The sequence below is a fragment of the Micropterus dolomieu genome, linkage group LG20, assembly GCF_021292245.1.
Source record: "Micropterus dolomieu isolate WLL.071019.BEF.003 ecotype Adirondacks linkage group LG20, ASM2129224v1, whole genome shotgun sequence".
NCBI lineage: Eukaryota > Metazoa > Chordata > Actinopteri > Centrarchiformes > Centrarchidae > Micropterus > Micropterus dolomieu.
Genome location: NC_060169.1, coordinates 32,917,589 through 32,922,582, shown reverse-complemented (window position 1 = coordinate 32,922,582; position 4,994 = coordinate 32,917,589). Strand labels below are relative to the sequence as shown.

Sequence of the window (4,994 nt, the reverse complement as noted above, 5' to 3'; positions counted from 1 at the left end):
GAATACACATACAGTCAAACCATGGGTCACAGGAGGGGTGGGATGTTGATCAGCCTGCAAATCACCCACCCAAACAAGCAGCGGAGGGAGGCTTCGGCAGACTACGCTGGATGAAGCGTGTGGGAGAAGAAGATAAACAAAAGCAGGACAAGTGATCAAATGCAAAGTAGAGAGCTACACACTGCATGCTGATTAGTATTGGGCAAGATGTCGGTCTTAGGAACGTTCATAAAATCACAATGTAGTCACTTGGCACTGCGGGTTGTCTCAGGTGGTCAGACAGGGAGAGAAACGCTCCACGAGTAAATGGCAGGCGGTCTATGGAGGGTAACCATGGCAACGGCTTCTGTGCTTATTTAACTTAAAATTATAGGCTACATAACTTTACCTGATAGTCCTACATCTTGTTTTTGCAGGGATGCTCTGCCATGCAAATTCCCTCCTGTTGATGTCCTATTTAGTAAACAGTAAGAGATTCTGGAAACTTAGACAGAAGACATTTCAACTTCGGCAGTGGGTAGGTGTGTGTGCGTGAGGAGACCACTTCATCTCACTCTAACAGGGACACTTGCTGAACATAGACTGTTTATGCTGCTCCCTGATAAAAGAAAAATGTTTCTGCTGATACCTGTTCAGAAAAACAAAACAGATTTGTTAACCTGTTGCTCAGAAGGTCCTACTATGATGTTATGATCGTGGCTCTGGACTCTGGCAGTGGCAAATAGCTTTGGTTTTATCTTTGATTTGATTACATTAATAAAGTTAAGTTGAGATTTTGTCACAGGCTTGGGTTGGTTGGGTGTGTTTTGTATTTGTTTTTGTGTTCATTCCCTGCCCTTGTGTTTGCTCTTCTCTGTAGTATGTGTTACTTTGTTTATTGTTAGGTTTACTTGTTATGAGTTCATCCGTGTTTCTAGTCTTGTTTCTATGTTCTTTAGTTCTGTAGGTTTTGTCTATAAGTCACTTATGTTGTTCGTTATGTTTCATGTTGTGACATTGTTCCTTGAGTGTTTCAGACAGCTTTACTTCCTGTTTTAGTTTGTAGTTAGAAGAAGATATTCTTTATTTAATCCCCAGAGGGGAAATTAATTTGAAACTAGTCTGCCCTAGTCTCTCTTGTCATCTTTTACTTCCTGTGTGTGTTCTTGAGTGTCTTAGTAGTCTCACCTTTGTGTAATTAGTTTCTCCCTCACCTGTGTATTTAAGTGGTTGTCTGTCTTTCACTAGATGTTGCTGTGGATGTTTCCTGTATTTTCCTGTGTTTCTAGTGTTAGTTTGTCTCTACAGAAGTCTCTTTGTGTTTCGAGTATAAGTCTCAAGTTCAGTCTCCTGTTTAATTTCACGTCTCTCGGTTCCTTGTGGATAATTCTCTCATTTTGGATTTTTGGACTTTGTTTTCACCTGCGCTGTAAGTTTTCACCTTACTCGCAATAAACCTCATCAACTCTCCAGTTTCCGTCTCAGTGTCTGCATTTGGGTCCTAAACTTCTGTTCTCCAGCATTCAGCCAGGAGGCTGAACGTAACAGATTTACAAGAAATATTTTATTGCTACTGTGTAAAGGGAATACTGCTGGTAAAAAGCACCTTATTTAAAGTATTTGCAAACCACGTTATTGCAATTTTGTGTATACAGTACATTTAAATTAAAAGTTTGCAATACAATACTTTAGAATTCATTATTAAATTTTGCACATGCACAAAATCATGCGATTAATTGCAATTAAAGATTGTAATTGTTGCCCAGCACTAAAAATTTACAGAGAGCAGAGCATGGCGTAGTGGTTACAGTGGGGTAATCATGGGTTTTGGGGGTCCTCCCCAAAGAAAGTGTTTTAATAAAAACTGCATTTTCACATAATTTTAGACAATTATAATTACAATATTTATAAAATATTGTATATATTAAAATACACAGGTTGTAGTTTTTTAACATTACAAAAAAGTGAAACAAATGGGTTCACTAATGAAGTAAGCACAATGTCCTGAAGTAACCCTTCATCACACTACTGGCCACTGAAAAATATGGTATAAATTGGTCACTTGGTGATGTGATAATAAGAAATGTAGGAAAAGTAAGAAAATTATATGTAGAACAGGGCTGTAGCCAGGATTTTAGAAATATTGAGGCCATGGTCCAACTTTCCCCAATGCATATATAATTCCAAACATGGATATCTACATGCTATTGCGAAGCCTTCTTCACAATGGCAGAAAAAAAAATGCTGGTGGAGAAATATTTCATCCTTACTGTATTAGGTTGGCTAGTCAACCTTACTACACTGAACAAAATTATGAATGCAACACTTTTGTTTTTGCCCCCATTCACCATGCTGTCTGATCAGCATCTTGATATGCCACACCTGTGAGGTGGATGGATTATCTTGGCTCACTAACACAGATGATTTGATAGATTTGTGAAAAATATTTGAGAGAAATAGGCCTTTTGTGTACATTGAGAAAATCTTAGATGTTTGAGTTGAGTACTAGACTCAAAAAGTGTTTGCAGTCCCCAAAGTATGGTATATATCGATACTCAGCCCTGAACGTACTGTAATCAGCCTGTAAAGTAACATCTGTGTATGCTTATCCCATTAACTCTTTTAGTGTAGACCTGGTGGCAGTAGCATGCCAAGTATAACTCTGCAAAGATGCACATAAATCTTTGGAGAAAGGGGTTATAGGTAACCGTTTGTTCGCAGAGGAGCTGACCCACACACACCTCCCAATCCCAACAACACATTGTGCTGACCTTCGCATCAAGTACACTGATCAGTTGATCCAACTCTTGTCGGGTGTAAATGCCTGTTCTACAAAAGCCATACAAATTTTACACATAAATTGGCCCAGTGAAGCTTGTTTCAGCCACTGGTGAAGTATTCCTCATATGAGCCGTCGCAGGGGGTTTGTGAGGTCCTGTGCGAACTTGTGTGAATATTTTTAGAATTACTTTTTAACTTACATCAACTGTTTAACTTACATCATCAAGTCAGCTCACTTTATGATGGCATGTATGCATGTACAGTATGTTAAAATTCAGTATTTTCAGGTTATACAATATGGTAATAGAGGCAGTACATTTTGAGCAAGAATGGTAGAATAATACAGTATTATTTGTACTTTGTATGTGCTTATCACTTGTTGCTATAGTCTTTCAAAGGTAAAACATCAAATATAAAAACTAGTCAATTGGCTTTATAGCCAGTGATGACAGTCAGCTCACATGTCTCTATTTTTAAATGACATTTCTAAAGAAAAATGACAGGTAAATAAAAGCTGGAATCTTTCAATTCAATATTTAAGATTTACATTTAATTAGGATACAGTGTTTTTTTCCAGACAGGTCAGGTCATACATGGCCTAGTCTACTGTGTGTGCGCTCAAACTAATCTGATGCAAGACTTTAGGCTTAGAAATTTAATTAAATGTACTTTTATTGTGCAGAGATGGCATGGTGATTGTACACACAAATGTCATTGAGAAAATAATGTCAGGTGACACAACATAAAGAGCTGGGGAGGATTGATGTGTCAAACAAACAGGGGCTTTTACATTGGAGACTAGGAAATCGTTTTTAATTAGTTTAAACTTTGAAAAGTTTTACTCCCCTGATGCCACCATTACTGGGATAGTTAATAGGACCCTGAGCGCAATCTCACAGTTGGGGAAAATTTTTTACAATCCTTTTTAAGGAAACAAAACAAAATGTATTTTTTAAAGTATCTAAAATCTATATTTTTATATATATTTAAAAAACAATATTGCAGGATTGCAGCCAGGCCCAGAGGTGTGAGGCCTGTGCGGTTGCACACTTTGCACAGCCCATGCAATGGTTCTGATTCCTCAATCAATCTTATTGTCACTGCAGCATATTAAGGTGTGCATGGTTGCAGAGAAATCACAGGCATATTTAAGTTTTTGATGAAGTAAATCTTTTTAATGTTGCAGTAAATACACCGATATAATCATCTCCATGTCTCTATCAGTTAAGAGAAGAACAGTCAATTCATGAGAGAGGATGGGTGAGTGCTTCTGTGATAAATTGGAATGAAATACGAAGCAGCTGGATCCAGACTGACAGCTCCAAGTCAATGAGCAGCCAGGTATAGAAACGTAATATCTCCTAAGAGTCTATTTCTCTGACTGACAGACAAGTTCACCCAGGTTACTGTTTTCACAGCGTAAGGTGATTCTTCAAGCGTGCAGCACCAGGACCCTCTGAGGGAAATAAGAAGAGACGACGCTGTCAAGCTGCTTGTTGATGAATGAACACACAAACATGAAAAGTAAGATTGAGACGTGGATGGTGCCGTTTAAAGAATGAACACGGACGCATTGGCTGACAAACATCGGCAAACAGTTTTGCAACTCTTGTGAGCAGTCTTACACTGTTCATTGGATCAATTCATTGTATTTCTAATGATGTCCATGTGCACTGAATGCTAAAAAAGATGCTAAGTTTCAGAAGGTGTTAAGGTGTGAATCACAAGGCCTGTCAGGAAAAGTATGATTGATTAAAAAGAAGAGAAAATGCACAAATGCTTTTTTTTTTGCCTTTCCTTTCCTTTCTTCAGTAAAGTGTAAAATTGCAAAGTATTGGCCACTGATGCTGAGAAAGAAGAAACAGAATAAAATACCTTACAGGTTGAATATCTTTGAAATATTAGAAAAAATGCTCAATATTGGTGTTTGTGTTCATGCCACAAGCACTGATATTTTCTATTTACTGACCAACCACAGCAAAGGAGCAAACTGCAATTTTCTTACAGCTACCTTTCGGGCCTACAGGGGCTGAGTGTTTCATGTTTACATGGTAAAAATATCACTCTGAAATGTCTGAAGATTCTCAGTCGTCTAGGTCATAGTTATCCAAGTTGGGTTAAAATCAAGGGCAACTGGACTTGAAGATACTTGAAGACGTTCCGCCTCTCATCCAAGAGGATTCTTCAGTTCTGACTGACTGGCAGAGAATCCCAGCTATTTAACCTCTGTGCAT

The 4,994-nt window shown here is 38.1% G+C and overlaps 1 long non-coding RNA gene across 1 annotated transcript; it reads left to right on the top strand.

Moving 5' to 3' along the window:
- The first annotated feature begins 382 nt into the window (after positions 1–382).
- Positions 383–4,345, top strand: LOC123958477. Its single transcript, XR_006822079.1, has 3 exons — positions 383–517; positions 3,985–4,101; positions 4,179–4,345. It is a non-coding gene; the product is annotated as an uncharacterized LOC123958477 (long non-coding RNA).
- The last annotated feature ends 649 nt before the right edge of the window (positions 4,346–4,994 follow it).